General features: G+C 46.2%; 1 protein-coding gene across 5 annotated transcripts in view; it reads right to left on the bottom strand.

Annotated features, from left to right (window-relative positions):
- The window catches only part of LOC146839631 (uncharacterized), a 606,426-nt gene that overhangs the window by 152,516 nt on the left and 437,185 nt on the right, over positions 1-16,725 (bottom strand). The gene's annotated exons all lie outside the window — the stretch shown is intronic.

The raw sequence follows: 16,725 nt of genomic DNA, 5'->3' as shown, positions 1-16,725 counted from the left end.
CCCCGTCCCCAGAACCATGTCCAAGGGCAGGGCTGTTCGCCGGCGCAGCCAGAGCCGCGACCGCCTTCCTTGCGGAAGGCGGCGCCCACAAGGGGTGCATGCACGGGCCTTATTTGGGGAGGCGGAGTTGGCTGCACTAATTTTCTTTGTGCAGCGCCACCTCCCCTCAACCCTGGCAGCAGGTGGCAGGCCTGGGTCCGGGTACGGCCTCCGGGAGCGTCGGCAGCGGTGGGGGAAGGTGCGCCGGGCAGTGTCTCGCATCTCTGGGGTCCGGCGCACCCAGGCACAGCTGACGCACCGGTGGTCCGACATCCTGGACCGTGAGCAGCACCTGCTGGACCTGCTAGGAGTGGAGGTCCCGGGGCTTGGTGAGTACCTATTTAATTATTACAACTTTGTGTCTGTTCTTCTGCTCTATGTTATATATTGCGAATATCTTTTTTTCCTTCCAACCAGATAGAATGTTGCTGCTTGCAATACATTCCAGGTTAATAATGTTTAAAAGTCTTCTGTGATTATGACACAGGTGCTCTTCTGCGCTACTACTAATCTTACTTGTTTGCAGCTTTGCGTTTGCGCTTGCTTAGCGTGATTCTTTACGAGTTTATTTTAGAGAAATTAAGTTACGTAATGCTACAGTGACTCATGTCCACTCCTTACTTTGTCCTGTCACTAATAGATAGGGGCGGATTGATACATAGGTTTAGGTACTTTGTATGAGCTTCTAATTGGTTAGTGGTATGCGTGATGCCCCCTCACTCAGTTACGTGACGTGCTGCTAGTACGCCAGTCTTTAGAACCTTTCTAGTTTGTTCAATGAGTGGAGGTAGGCTTTGCAGTTACTTAGCAGTAGCAGATGAGCATCAATCAAACCAAAATTGTGTATATACAAAAAATGTAGTCATGTTAATGTGTCCTCCATGATTGGATCATACACATTGTTGAGGAATACAGTCGAAATGCATACTTAATGTACAATTGGCATGCCTGGAATAGGTGGGCTAGGTTGGGTGGTAGGTTGTACTAATACTTAGGCTTACTTGTAACTTAGTTTTCTGGAATCAGAATGGAAGAATGGATTACTGTTGATAAATAGTAACTTAAGTAGTCGAACTGCGAATCCCCCGATATTACATGTTGACCAGATGAGATCGGTCAATGTAGTTATTGCAATTGTTTACATAAGTGTTTTTTGACCGTTGTTGAAAAAAATTGTATTTGCTTAAGTTGACACCATCCATCAATGTTTGTCTTTCTTATATCTTTCCTGTTCATCAGCACCCAGGGGCAGACGGGCAGGGACTGGGCAGTCGGCGGGACAGGAACACCACGAGGAGGACACCGCTGAGGGCTCCTCTGCTGGCCCCAGTAAGTCTTCTTGTTTTTAATAATATTTCTTATTCCATAACTTTTACTGCCCCATTTCTCCCGAACTATAGTGTGTTTCCAAATGCTATTTTTTACCACCAATTATCCTTCGATCTGTACGGTTTCAAAAAGCTTATCCCTGCCTCCGCTATGATGACTGAGTACTACTACATACTATCAGTCTGTCTGTCTGTACTGTAGTAGCTAGTCTTGCCCAGTGCCACTCTTTGTGAAAGGTTGTAATATAAAACTCATATTCACCAGTAGCTCGTACAATCCGTTGGGTCGTTGTCTTGTACTACTTTTTACTCTTGTTGATGTTTAGGCTTTGAAAATTCACAGCAACAGCCCTACCAGATTTCTTAATATTTTGATATGATACCCTATAGGACATACAACTGTTGTAGGGATCTTGCACATACATTTGCACCAGAAAATAGGATGTTGGTGATGGTAGGTTGGACCTTCCTTGCACACCTCAATCAGAAATTCCGCACCCACCACAATTCCACTGCTTGACTATAGTACTGTCTTGTCATACCTATTAGGTCTCGGAACCCTCCCCCCAAGACAACCAACAAGTAGACAACCCAGAACATTAACACACCCAACCTCTGTCGTGGAAGCAATTCACATGCACACCCTTACTTTAATTTGCTCAATCGTGTAAGTTAGTCCACTCCACACCAAATACCACAAAGTCTATGTAAGTTTAAAATTTTTATTTCAATTTGAGAAGGTCTGTACACTGTTATCTTAGCAGCACCAACCGGCAAATCAATAACATTAAAACAAAATACATTGTTACACTAATACAGTTGGGAATTAAATCATGATAACTGAAGTGGTGGAAGGCAGCACCACCATCCCATAGCAATTTAGTTTATATACATTTATAAATGAAGATGTGAGTGAAGGGACCCCTCACCTCAGAAGAACCTAGAACTGGTAGTTGGTGCATCGTTCAGAAGCTCTGGTTCGTAGAAGCGAATCTTGCGTCTGTAATGCGAAAAAAGGAAATGGTGTGCGTTAGTATATTGCAACTTGCAAGCATTTCTCAGCCGTGCCAAAAAGTGTATCATCTATGGATAAGCAATATGGACTAACAGTAACAGTAGTACACCAGTTCTTCCTAAAAAAGTGGCTTGTTAATGTTTGTTGACCGCCTGTACGCAGCGCGTAGACTAGACAGTAGCAGTGTGAGGCAGGTCATGTGGGCTCAAAGGTGTCTTAAGAAGCTGCAAGGTAAAGGTAACGTCACATGTGCATGGCTAGGGCTAATCAAGCAAATGCTACAATGATCATATAACTTAGTGTCTACTCTACTACTACCTGATTTGTACTAGTGATTTATGTTAGTATTAACTCATTTTTCAACCTTGCTACTGATCAATAGGGGGGAGGTGTATATGTTGCCTAATAAATGTGTAATGTTTTCTAGGCGCACTACCGACCACCATTGCTGGGGCCAGCGAAGGCGACGCAGAGGGCGAGGATGCGGCAGTTGCAGATAGCAACGGAGGGGGAGTGGCAGCACCAGTGGCAGGCGGTGGTAAGTTAGATTCATAATCTTTAACTATTGTTGAACTTGACAGCACACTCACTGCAAAGGTGTACTGTATGTATATGTATACTGTAAAGTTGTGAATTAGGGCCCCATTAGGATGGTGGGCGTATTGCCCCCGCCGGGCTGGCTGGAATTCACTGCCGTCACAGCAGGGGCAAACCTCCCGCCATCCCTGTAGAAAATATTCAGACATGTCTAGGCGGAAAAGGGTTCAATATGGCGGTGGTGTCTCTCTCACCACACCGGCAGCCATATAATCTGCATTTTGGAATGCCTTTGCGTGGCGGCATTACCGTCCGCCACGGAAAGGCATGCACACATTGCAGAGTATGCTTGGGGGCCCCCATGGAGGGTACCTACCGATGCTATGGTACCCCCCGACTTTCAAAGCAAAACGTGACAGGCTCCGTGCGAGGCCCGTCATGTTGTGCTTGGAAAAGCAGCACAACATTTTAGCATTGCTTTCAGCGTCACTGTGCCGGGCGCATCATCCTAATTAATTGTCCCCACGGGACCCCCACCCTTTTTAGCAGTCGGATGGCGGGCGGACAAAGTCCGCCCGCTATCCGATGTCGTAAGTAAGTATGAGTTCTTGGGGACGTTTGAAGAGTGAACTAGAAGACTAGAATTCCCTTTAATTGGTATAGGACTAGGAGCCAGAGTATTGAGTAACCAATGGCCTCATCTATCTGATTTCAACTCCGCTTTGAAAGTTTTATGGAGAAGAGCACCTGGTGCACTGTTCAACTAAAAAGTGTAAGACAGGTGGAAGGAAGAAGGACGGGCGACATTTAAAATGTTATGTACTACTGTGCTTTATTTTATAGTGCTACTCTACCATGCCACTATGTGTATAAATAATTACCTTGTCCTACTGTTTTATTAAGACTATATTTTACAATTGTCTTGTTTTTTTCTTTTTGATACACAGCTACTCCGAAAATCAACCGGAAGGAGTTGGCCGCCAAGGCACGGCGCCGGAAGCTGGAGGCAATCCAGCAGGAATACCGGCGGCTGGTGGTCCTAGCCGAGGAGGAGGAGGAGAGTGCAGCAGCAATTGAAGCCTCCTTCAGTGCCCCGGGCCCCAGCCACCGCCCTCCAGCGGTACGGCGCCACCGTCTGGCGGCTGCCCGCCGCCACCGTGCCATCTCCGGTGCCCCCCCCCACTGTGGTTGCAACTGCCGCGGCCTTAGACGCCGCGTCGCCCATTTAGAGGACCAGATTCGTGTCCTCCTCCAGTCCCGCCCCACCAGTTAGTCCCTGTCACTGCCCCTTTTTTAATTCCTGTTTGTTTCCTCACTCGTTTGGGCGTTCTCTATTTCTATGGACAGTCGTTGGGGTTAGGGAGGGGGGTGGGTCAGCTTTTGTGGGTTTAGTTTATTTGTTAGGGTCAATTAAATATATTTTTCTATGTTACATGCAATGTTGTTAATGTTTTGTAGGTGGGGTAACTGTTTTACATCACACTGTTTCTTTGCTGGTGCATGGCCGCCCATAGCGTGTGTTTGATTTCAATAATTTGCTGACTGTATAAGACACAAACAGATAGATGCGACACACCTCACTCATTGACTGGTCCTACTATGCATTCTTTGGAGTGGTGTTTGAAACTGACATCATTGACAACATGTCCATTATTGATTCTGCCTCCCCCAAACTTCTCTCTTACCGGTGCTTGATGTTTATGTCCAACTGTGGCACAGCACTGGCTGCATGGTGAAGATGGTTTCCTTTTTCATACATGCCATGATTGGGGTGGTGGTGGTAGTATAGTAGTAGTATACACTGGCAGGGTAGCAGCATTTCCAAAAAAAGAAAAGGAGATAGTCAATCGCCTTTGAGAGACTGTTAGAGGAGTAGTTGAATGAAGTACATCACAGAATTTACCGAGCAACAATTATATGCTCAAATATTTGACAAAAAAAATGAATGCTGGATATTATGAGGATAGCCTACTAGACAGAGTTACAAACTATAGTTTTGTCAACTTGGCTATGCCTACAGTCTAACAGTTAGTGCTGTATATGAGGAATGACAACAAACAAATCAAATCAATGCCGGCAATTCATGCTGAGGTATATGTTCCTTTGTTAAATAAAATAACCTGTGAAATATCCTACTCATGGGTGGGCAAGCAGAAGAAGATCATCGCTCTGCATTGAAATTGAAGTAGTGTTGCTTTCACCACATCCGCCCCAGCAAGTGTGTGATTAAGTATTGGTGTACATTTAATTTAGTTACACCTCGACAATAAGTCACACAGCCCGGGGGAAGAGGGTTAGGGTCCGTTGATTGGATGGGAAGGGGGATTTTGGGAAAGGTTTGACATAGAAAAACAGTATGCATACATAGACAAACAAACAACAATCATTGAAGACTACCATACCATATCCATTCCATATGTTAAGGTATAAAAAAGGAAATGCATGCATGATGAGACCCGGATTACATACACTTCTATTTCTTGTTCTGTTCCGGCCTTAAAACTTTAACAGATAGCAAATAGAAATTTTAAATATTGGTAGTGAAGAATCGTAAACACAGAGCAAACGTAATGATGATTGATAATAACAACTCCAAGAACACACTGTTGTAAAGAATGTATACAAGATATTAATCAAATTATTTAAAAGAAGTGAAAAGTGGATACTGTTACTGTGTTATCCTGGTCAAAAATGTGGACTGGTTTTTTGCATCTCGGCATTCCTCTTGCTCCTCTCGTCCATCAATCTTGGGTGTGTCGCCTCACCACTCGCCACTGCCCGGCTGGAATAAAAAGGTGATTGATTGGTAAGGTAATTAATATGCATTGTAATGTTTTACAAAGTTTTGGACAAGGCCCGGCCTGTAATTTTAGATTGAAAACCAAAGGGGATATTCAGAAAGAAAGTGAAAACAAATGCACAAGTGATGGTGTAGTGCAACAAGAACACTTTCCGAGGTGGCATGTATGCATATGCATCATCTCTACTGTAGTCTGTTTCCAGCATAGACCTTCAACAGTAACAGGAGAGATCAGGCCCACAGTGCTTACCATTAGCACATCCTACGTTAACACTTTAGAGTCCTTTTTTTTTTTCTCTCAAAGAGTTGGACAAACGCAAAGCACATTATCCATTCCAGACATAGCATTTTACAGTTAAAGTTAGTAAAATCAATGCACTGCAGTCATCCCACCGCTACACTCTATTCAACTTCTACACAGACATTTGGGTGTGCTGTGGTTGTGGTTCACGTGTTTACCTTTAGGCTTTTCCGTTTTATGCCACTCATGAAACATCCTCCTGACTTCATCATCAGCTCTGATACTTCTACTGACTGAAGATCGGCCTGCAGTACAAGTGTAATTTTTAGAACACAACAAGAGTAGAAATATAAATATTACTGACTTGAGTCATTCTTTATTGTGTACAGAAAGATAGATTAACACTAGTACACTTTGACATCATTCACTTTGTGCACAACAAACAACGCAAACACAAAGATCAATAGCTCAGAGTCAGGTGTCCAATGCATGCCATTAATTATCATCATTTATTACCTGTTACTTCTCATCTTAAGTTAACGGGCCGTCTCTTTCGCCATCATCATGACGGACGGTGCTGTTTAAGTCACAGTCATTTGCATTGCGCAGATTGAGTGAGTGCCCTTCCTGTATTGAATTAAAAGCAATGTATCACCAAGATGCAGGAGAGAAGTACACATTTCTTGTTTGCCAGAAGAGGAAAATTAGTAATTACTAGTGTGTTCTGTAGAAAGTTGATTAGTGGCAGTGCACAATTACATCAATTCATTCATGCGCAACACACACAACAAAATCTACATCACTCAGTCTGCTTTTCTGCGGACAATGCATGGCATCAATCATTACCTGTTGCATCTTATTTTCAGTTAATGGCCAGTCTCTCTCGGCTCTGAAGGAGGATAGCTATAGAAGTCATCAGATTCATGGTCCACTTGTTTTGGAAGGACGAGGAAAGTTTGAATTTGTTGTTACCATCATCCAATCATCATTCATGAGGGAAATGGAATTGACCAGGAGATGCAGTATGATCGAGCGGAGGAGCTGGATTCTGAGGACTGTAGTGTCAAATGGCAGACACCTGAAACTTGTATCTTAAATTAGAAGATTAGAAGACGGTGATAATGCATTGGTTGCGATTCACAAGTTTATAACCGGAACAACAGACACAAACAAAGGGGGAAAAAAGGGAGGAAGACAGTAAGTGCGAGCCTAATTGTCAGGGAAGTATAGCTCGTCCTCAAACTCTGGGGGATCGTCCAGTAGTAGGTAATCATCTGACACAATACTTCCGTCACCTGAGCCGCTGTCCTCATCTTCCTCTGTTGATTCATGCATTGTGTAATTCGGTGGTATGAAGTGCTGATTCATTTTGATCATTGTTAACCTCTCCACGTTTTTGGGAGATAGACTGGTCCTTCTCAAGGTTACAATGGAACCAGCAGCACTGAAAACACGTTCGGAAGAGACACTTGCGACAGGGCAAGCCAGATAGCTTATTGCCAGCCTGCTGAGCTGTGGCCATTCAGACCTTTTCCTATACCAATACTGCACTGGGTTTTGATCAACGTACACCTCTGTTGGGTCGTCCAGATAGGCCTGGACCATCCGCTCAATGTTCAGGGTTGCTGCTGGTAAGCTTTTGTGCTGTTTTTTCTGTGCATCAGCACTGTGCTTACGGCCCATCTTTACATACCAATCTGATAATGATTGTACTCGGCTGAATGATCCAGTTATTGTTTTTGTAGTCGATGGTGATGGTGAGTGTTGCGATTGTGAGCCAACCGCACTGCCCTCAGCCGACGAAGTTGCACTTGATTCTGCATGGCCTGCTTCAGTATCAGTACTTGTTGTGGGTTGATGTGGCGGGCTTTTAATTAGCAGCCCTTCGTTTTCAAACTTGATGGCTGCTTCAGCTATACAACTTTTGTAGCGGGCAACATCAGTGTCGGAAAAAGAAAGGAATAGTCCTAATTTTGCACGTGGATCCAGAATTGTGGCACAAATGTAATGGTCTTGTGACAAAATTTTATTTTGTATCCTTACATTTTCTGATAAGCGCCTGGATAAGCTCTCCACCAAGTCATGGGCTTGCCTTCTGTCCTCTACACCTTTGTAGGATTCAGACACATTATTCAGCTCATGCTCTAGCATTTGCAACAATGGGATCGCTTGGCCCATTGTACAGTCCTCCTTGCTGACTTCACGTGTGAAGACCTCAAAAGGAGACAGCATCTCAGTCAGGCATTGAATTAGGGTCCATTGCTCCCTCTGAAGGGTCATGCCTTTAACACTAGCATCACTGCTTCTGTACCAGACATAATCATTGAGTGACCTGTGCTGTTCGTACAGACGATCAAGCATGTAATACGTTGAGTTCCAACGTGTTGCCACCTCCTGGATGAGTGCCTTGACTGGCACCCTACGCTCACGTTGGAGGATCCTCAGCTGCTTCCGAGCTTTAAAAGAATGGCTGAAATGAGTGCATATTCTTCGGCAGATGGACAGTAAATTGCTTACTATGGGTTCTTTTTTCAGAAAGTCTTGCACTATAATGTTTATGCAGTGTGCCAAACACGGAACCCTGAAATAGGAACCAAGTTCCATGGCCTTAAGTACATTACTGCCATTGTCTGTGGCAACAAAACCAATACCAAGCCCTCTGGGCTGCAGCCATTCCAAAACCTTGGTGCGAAACTCTTCTAAAATGTTTTCAGCCGTATGAGATTTCTCCATGGCGAACATGGCTACAGTTGCATGTTTCCGAGTACCTTCAAAAATCGCAGCTGTGTCAACAACACCTCGTGCAGATAGTTGATCTTTAACCCCCACAAAAGAGATCCAGTGTGCAGTGATACACATGTAATCTGTGGCTTGGCAACTGGTCCACATGTCTGTTGTCAGGTGGATATTGTGCACAGCACTCTTCTGCAAAGCTTGTCCAACCAATTCCAGCACATCATGATGTAGTGCCGGAACAGCAATTCTTGCGAAATAGGACCGGCTTGGAACTTTCCATTTCGGGCAGATGGCAGACACAAATTCAAGGAAACCCACCCCTTCCACAAATGAAAAAGGAAGAAGGTCCAGCGCTAACATTTTAGCCAGCTTCGCATTGTACAATCGTGCCGTTGGGTGGTTGCGTTGGAACTGCCCCTCCAACCTAAACATGCTGTCAATGGTAGGCTGGCTTACTTTCCTTAGTGGTGCCATTAACCCACTAAGGCTCAACGACACAGATTGTCTCATTGAGGTACTCGCCGCCGGTCGCCTTGGTGTCTCACCCACACTCTGAGTATGGCTCTTACTGCGGTGCCACTCTGATGTTACTGAGGAGGATGTGGGCGTTACCACTGCAGTGACTGCACTACTGGAGACAGGGCTAGAAATGCCTCCCTGTTCTTCACCTGCCACCACAATAATATCGCTCCCTGATTCCTGACCAACTTCAAAGGGTTTAGTTTTCCTACTTTCTTTTAACTTAAGTAGGTGATCCTCCCACACAATAGTGTGGTGTATTCTGAGATGACTTGCTTGTCCTCCGGTACCAAAATTTGTACCAAGCTTACCACGCCGAACACCTTGCCGACAAATTGCGCATATAGCAATGTTCTCCTCCTTGGCGCTAACAGAAAAGAAGTCCCAAACTGGGGAGGAGAACTTTCTGGCACTGCTGGATGTGCCACTTTCAACACCAGATGAACTTGAGGGGGTCCTTGAAAATATGTGACCCTGTCCACCTACACTGTGACTTTTACTACCACTTCCTACTGAGGTGGTTGAGCTGGATGTAGGTCCCTGCCGGGCCTTGGAAAATATGGCAGCTGGAGGTAGTGGTGGTGTAACCTGTGTTGGTGAGATCCGTGCTGCATCCCACTCAGTAGCAGCCTTTCTGGATAGGGTTAGAATGTCGGTCTCCAATCCCTTTGGGGCGGGAGTAATGTGCGTGATGACTGGCTCGTCTTCATCAACATCATCACCCCCCTCTTCTACATCTACCTCCATAACTCTAAGTTTTTCTGGGACCTTCCTTTTCAGAAGCAATGTCTTGTGGCGTACTTCACTCTCAGACCGAGCTGGTGGGACCCAAGTGTCATCACGATCATCAGAAGCGGGGCTTGAAGAAGAAGATGATGGACTAAGCCTCCTTTTCCTTGCTGGTGGTCTGGAAGACAATAGATGTTCTGAAACAGTGGTTTGACTTCGCTCCGCTTTGTCTGCAGGAAGCTCGATTTCCTGAAATGCCCCTACGTCAGGAGCAACAACTACTATGGTGGGCTGTTGTGGCGGCTGCTGCTGTTCTGGTTGCGGCGGCTGCTGCTGCTGTTCTGGTTGCGGCGGCTGCTGCTGCTGGTCTGGTTGCGGCGGCTGCTGCTGCTGTTCTGGTTGCGCCGGCTGCTGCTGCTGTTCTGGTTGCGCCGGCTGATGCTGCTGTTCTGGTTGCGCCGGCTGCTGCTGCTGTTCTGGTTGCGCCGGCTGCTGCTGCTGTTCTGGTTGCGCCGGCTGCTGCTGCTGTTCTGGTTGCGCCGGCTGCTGCTGCTGTTCTGGTTGCGCCGGCTGCTGCTGCTGTTCTTGTTGCGGCGGCTGCACACTGATCTGCTGAGTTTGCGCCTGCGTTGAACTTGATTGTGTACTACTTTGCGGTAATGACATTTCTTCAACATCGCTGCCCGTTAGTAGACTGGCTACCTCTGCGACAGTAAAGCCCTTGGGCCTAGGTTGGTGGGGTTGCTGGACCGCTGTGCTGCTCCCAGCTTGGTTCCCGGACAACCCTTTGGTGCCAAAAAAAACCTTGGCCGGCACACCACCAGTCGTGGTTAATGGCACTTCCTTTTTCTGTTCCTTCTTCTCACCAGCAACTTTCTTGGTACTGGACCTGGTACCTTTCTTTGGGGCCATCTTATTCCGACGTCAGGCAGGAGGCAGATGCACAACAAGTTCTGGTCACACGTGGGCGTGATGCGCAGCAGGACTTCTGTCTGGCTGGCAGTACAACGGGTAGCCAGGTGATGCCGATGACACCTCCTACTCTGTCTTTTGTGCACCTAAAAGCAAAGAAGACAGGAGAAGAACATCAGTGAAATGTTGCATTTGTTTTTGTGGTTCAGTTACTTAGTACTGTACTAGTGCAAACAAAAGATAGTCTAGCCATTTATGAATTTTTTTTAACTAGAGCTATGTTATACTACTAGTACTGTGTACAGCCACACTACACTCTCAGGAAGGTGATGTCTAAAAATTCAACAGATCACATAGAAAACACTTGATCAATAAAGCTGTGGCTACCTGCTCTGGTAGCAGTGGATGAAAGCAGGCCTGCTGGCAGACAAGGCCAGGCAAGCTTGCAGGCCTAGGCCTCAAAATGGCCACCAGCCACATGGAGAGCCCCAACAACAACAGCAAGGCCACCCCAAAATACACACTTCCCCAACTCAATCCAATGCCATCCATGCCCAAAATGATGTCTAAAATCAACAGAACACACAGAAAACAGTAGATTACTAAAGCTGTGGCTACCTGCTCTGGTAGCAGTGGATGAAAGCAGGCCTGCTGGCAGACAAGGCCAGGCAAGCTTGCAGGCCTAGGCCTCAAAATGGCCACCAGCCACATGGCGCGCCCCAACAACATCAGCAAGGCCACCCCAAAATACACACTTCCCCAACTCAATCCAATGGCATCCATGCCCAAAATGATGTCTAAAATCAACAGAACACACAGAAAACAGTAGATTACTAAAGCTGTGGCTACCTGCTCTGGTAGCAGTGGATGAAAGCAGGCCTGCTGGCAGACAAGGCCAGGCAAGCTTGCAGGCCTAGGCCTCAAAATGGCCACCAGCCACATGGCGAGCCCCAACAACATCAGCAAGGCCACCCCAAAATACACACTTCCCCAACTCAATCCAATGGCATCCATGCCCAAAATGATGTCTAAAATCAACAGAACACACAGAAAACAGTAGATTACTAAAGCTGTGGCTACCTGCTCTGGTAGCAGTGGATGAAAGCAGGCCTGCTGGCAGACAAGGCCAGGCAAGCTTGCAGGCCTAGGCCTCAAAATGGGCACCAGCCACATGGAGAGCCCCAACAACATCAGCAAGGCCACCCCAAAATACACACTTCCCCAACTCAATCCAATGCCATCCATGCCCAAAATGATGTCTAAAATCAACAGAACACACAGAAAACAGTAGATTACTAAAGCTGTGGCTACCTGCTCTGGTAGCAGTGGATGAAAGCAGGCCTGCTGGCAGACAAGGCCAGGCAAGCTTGCAGGCCTAGGCCTCAAAATGGCCACCAGCCACATGGCGAGCCCCAACAACATCAGCAAGGCCACCCCAAAATACACACTTCCCCAACTCAATCCAATGCCATCCATGCCCAAAATGATGTCTAAAATCAACAGAACACACAGAAAACAGTAGATTACTAAAGCTGTGGCTACCTGCTCTGGTAGCAGTGGATGAAAGCAGGCCTGCTGGCAGACAAGGCCAGGCAAGCTTGCAGGCCTAGGCCTCAAAATGGCCACCAGCCACATGGAGAGCCCCAACAACATCAGCAAGGCCACCCCAAAATACACACTTCCCCAACTCAATCCAATGGCATCCATGCCCAAAATGATGTCTAAAATCAACAGAACACACAGAAAACAGTAGATTACTAAAGCTGTGGCTACCTGCTCTGGTAGCAGTGGATGAAAGCAGGCCTGCTGGCAGACAAGGCCAGGCAAGCTTGCAGGCCTAGGCCTCAAAATGGCCACCAGCCACATGGCGAGCCCCAACAACATCAGCAAGGCCACCCCAAAATACACACTTCCCCAACTCAATCCAATGCCATCCATGCCCAAAATGATGTCTAAAATCAACAGAACACACAGAAAACAGTAGATTACTAAAGCTGTGGCTACCTGCTCTGGTAGCAGTGGATGAAAGCAGGCCTGCTGGCAGACAAGGCCAGGCAAGCTTGCAGGCCTAGGCCTCAAAATGGCCACCAGCCACATGGAGAGCCCCAACAACATCAGCAAGGCCACCCCAAAATACACACTTCCCCAACTCAATCCAATGGCATCCATGCCCAAAATGATGTCTAAAATCAACAGAACACACAGAAAACAGTAGATTACTAAAGCTGTGGCTACCTGCTCTGGTAGCAGTGGATGAAAGCAGGCCTGCTGGCAGACAAGGCCAGGCAAGCTTGCAGGCCTAGGCCTCAAAATGGCCACCAGCCACATGGCGAGCCCCAACAACATCAGCAAGGCCACCCCAAAATACACACTTCCCCAACTCAATCCAATGCCATCCATGCCCAAAATGATGTCTAAAATCAACAGAACACACAGAAAACAGTAGATTACTAAAGCTGTGGCTACCTGCTCTGGTAGCAGTGGATGAAAGCAGGCCTGCTGGCAGACAAGGCCAGGCAAGCTTGCAGGCCTAGGCCTCAAAATGGCCACCAGCCACATGTCCAGGCCCAACAACATCAGCAAGGCCACCCCAAAAAACACACTTCCCCAACTCAATCCAATGCCATCCATGCCCTAAATGTGATTGAAAATGAAATATATTCAAAAAACAAAAGGAACAGTTGCTTCATCATGCACACACACACCCATGAGGCCATGCCCATGGCTAGCTCGGGCCTACTACTACAACCCACAAAATTAAAATAAATTAAAAAAAAAAAAAAGGAATGATGATAATTAATTATCAAAAATAAATTGTAGTTACACAACAACTGCAATGCCCACAATCAAACACAACAACCACTTACTTGTAAAATATCCTATTCCAAAAATCCTGAAATCCAATTGCAATGATGCAGCAGACAAAAAGAGAGATCTTTCCAGCTCCAAATCCAAAGGCAGAATGAGCAGGAGATGGACAAAGCACTGGGAGGAGCCTGCTGGACAGGAACAGGAAGTTGGAGAATCTGTGTCACTTCCTCCCTCTCTCCACTTTGTAAAAAAAAAATGACTCCTGGAGTCCTTGCACAAAAAAGGAAAGCCAAATGTGAATGTAAGGAGTTCTTTTCATCCAAAATCAGTATTTGCAGATGGTTTCATGCTGCTAGAGCCGATATTCCTCTCCAAATTGTAAATTTTACATTGTTGAGTTCTCCAGCTTCACATTACTTCCGCCGGCGTGTCGAAAACGATATGATCGCGTTCTCTTCTTTGTCCCTGTCGCGTTGGATATGACGTGTTCGCGGTCTCTTTCTCCTGTTCGCGTTCGATTTCATGTGCCCGCGTCCTCATTCTCTGGCTCGCGATGTAGAATGACATGTTCGAGATCTCAATCTTCTCATACTCGCGCGGTGCATGATCGCGAGAAGAAATACCTGATCGCGCGACAAATGACGTGATCGCGTGAAAAATGACTTGAATGCGGCCGCGAACTCTCGCGAGACAGCGCAAAATGGCTACCAAAATCCAACATCTCGTGGAGAACGCGACCGGGTCAAGAAAACTTGTCGGAGAACGCAGGGATTCAGGTAAGGCGATCGCGCGCGCGCGAGAATGTATTGTTTTACAGCGCGAGCAAGAAAAAAATTATCGCTAAGCTGCGGAATGCGGAAATTTTGACATTTTCGCGCTTTCCGCGGAACGCGAGAATGCCAAAATATCGCAACTTCCGCGAACGGAACGGAATTTTGGCCCAGGCCTAATATTGAATGGAAGAAGCGCATGTAGGTTATGGCTGGTGTATGTTTTAAAGTCTCCTGATACCTTTTGGGCAGGGGTTGTGGCCCTGGGCCCGGTCCCGGCGCGGACGGGCGCAGACGGGCTTGCCTCTGGCGCGCCGCCGGCGTGCCGCTGGCGCGCCCGCTGCGCCCGCCCGCTGCGCGGACGGGAAGTGCCTATACTTTTATACATCGAGGGGGCGGGAAGGGGGGGAGTGCTGGATAGACTGGAGCGCAGCCCTTCCCTCCTCAAGATGGCGGGTGAGGTAGGAGAAGTCACGTGACCGCGACCGAGAGGGCAGCGCTGTTGGGGATGAAAGCTGCAGTCGCGCTTTGCAGCGCGCGATGATTTATAGAAGGTAAGCGCCAAGGTTTAGCCACCCAAAATGTATTTAAAAATACATCGAACTAATCATTGCCCTATGCACGGACAATATCAGCTAGTACAAGTGCAGGTACAAGTTTTAAAAATAAAGGATAGAGAGAGAATCCCCCGGCTTCCGCCTCAGGGGAGAGCAATACTCCACTTTATGACAGTCTCCTTGTCCAAATTCTGTCTGTGACCCTCTACTTCTCCCACTCCACTCTAGGACACTGGAAACTGCCAAATAGCAACAATCTACATAAATACACTCATCATCATGCCACATAATTCCAATCAGCATAATTTCACTGAACACCACACAGTTCCACGCAACACAATTCCGCTCACACATTTCCATTTCACACCACATAATTTGGCAAAAAATTGCATAATGTAACTCAAGGACACTTTTACCCAACACACCACATACATCCAATCCACAATACAAAATACGACATCATACCACAACATTTAAAAAACACCACATAATTAAATTCCACAACAGACAACTACACAACATAAAATACCATTACACATATGTACTCTCCATAAAACACAATATCACTGCACACAATGCTATATAATTCCACTACAAACATCCACTCCACATGACACAATTCCACAACAAACAATAAGACTCTCTCATATGGTTGACTTCAGGTCTCCAAGCACAGTTTCCTTCCTGTAAGTTTTCAAAGGTCCCAAACCTCAAACCCATGCTATCCTCCTCTTCTTAGCATGTCTTCTGCATACACAGGTGCTCCCTCTTTATAAGTCTGTAGCCTGCTGTTCCCTTCTTTCTCTCTTTCTCACACACTTTCTCCTCCTCTGTCCAGAGTTCATTCACCACTTCCTGCACAAACTACATATCCATCTCTATCCTCCTTTCTATTTTATGCAGCTCTCGCCCTTATCTATTCACCATGCCACATAATTCTGCTACACAAATACACTTCACACTGCACAGTTCCACAATTCCAACACAACCTACGTAATTCCACTCCTCAAGACACTCCAAACCAAAACACATAGGTAAAAGACATTGTCATTTACAACACCAATCGCTCTAACTCCTACAAATGCGAGACCTATTGCATTGCAAATGCTTGTTCTAAATTGGTGTGGAATTTTTCGTGTGTTGTGTTTTCACCTTAGTACATTTTGTGTGCTGCATAATTCCTTATCACATTGCCTCTAAGTTAAACCTGAATGCTTTTGTGCAAAGCTAACAGAGGGTTAAGCACAGGTTATTTTACTGACTTTTGTGGCTCACCCCAAGAAGGGTTGTGGCTGCTGCTTCACAAAGATTCACACACCCTTCAACCAACAACCTAATTTCTCACAGCCTGTATCAGCAAATGGAAAGAATATGCCAGAATAAATGGTGACTTGTCAAATGTCTGGAAACTTGACACGTTCATATGAACCGACTTGCCCTACAGACATGGCCACGTTAGCTGTTGAGAGTGTCACACAGACATGATCTTTGAATGCATTTTATGTGTTTGTGATGGCAGCTAATTATGCCCAGGACAGTGTTTACGTGACACATAGTGGAGTATGTGAAGTGTGGAGTACAGCAACCCTGCAATCTCCAAGGAACCTGGATATACAGTAATTACATCCGAAGTTTAACCTATGGGCAGCAGTTAGTCAAATCATACGGCCTAACAAATAACATCTAACATCAATTCGTAATGTATTTGAGTTCCTGGATGAATATCAGGGA

Source organism: Triturus cristatus, chromosome 4_1 (assembly GCF_964204655.1).
Source record: "Triturus cristatus chromosome 4_1, aTriCri1.1, whole genome shotgun sequence".
NCBI classification, from domain to species: domain Eukaryota; kingdom Metazoa; phylum Chordata; class Amphibia; order Caudata; family Salamandridae; genus Triturus; species Triturus cristatus.
This window is presented reverse-complemented; position numbering and strand designations above follow the sequence as displayed.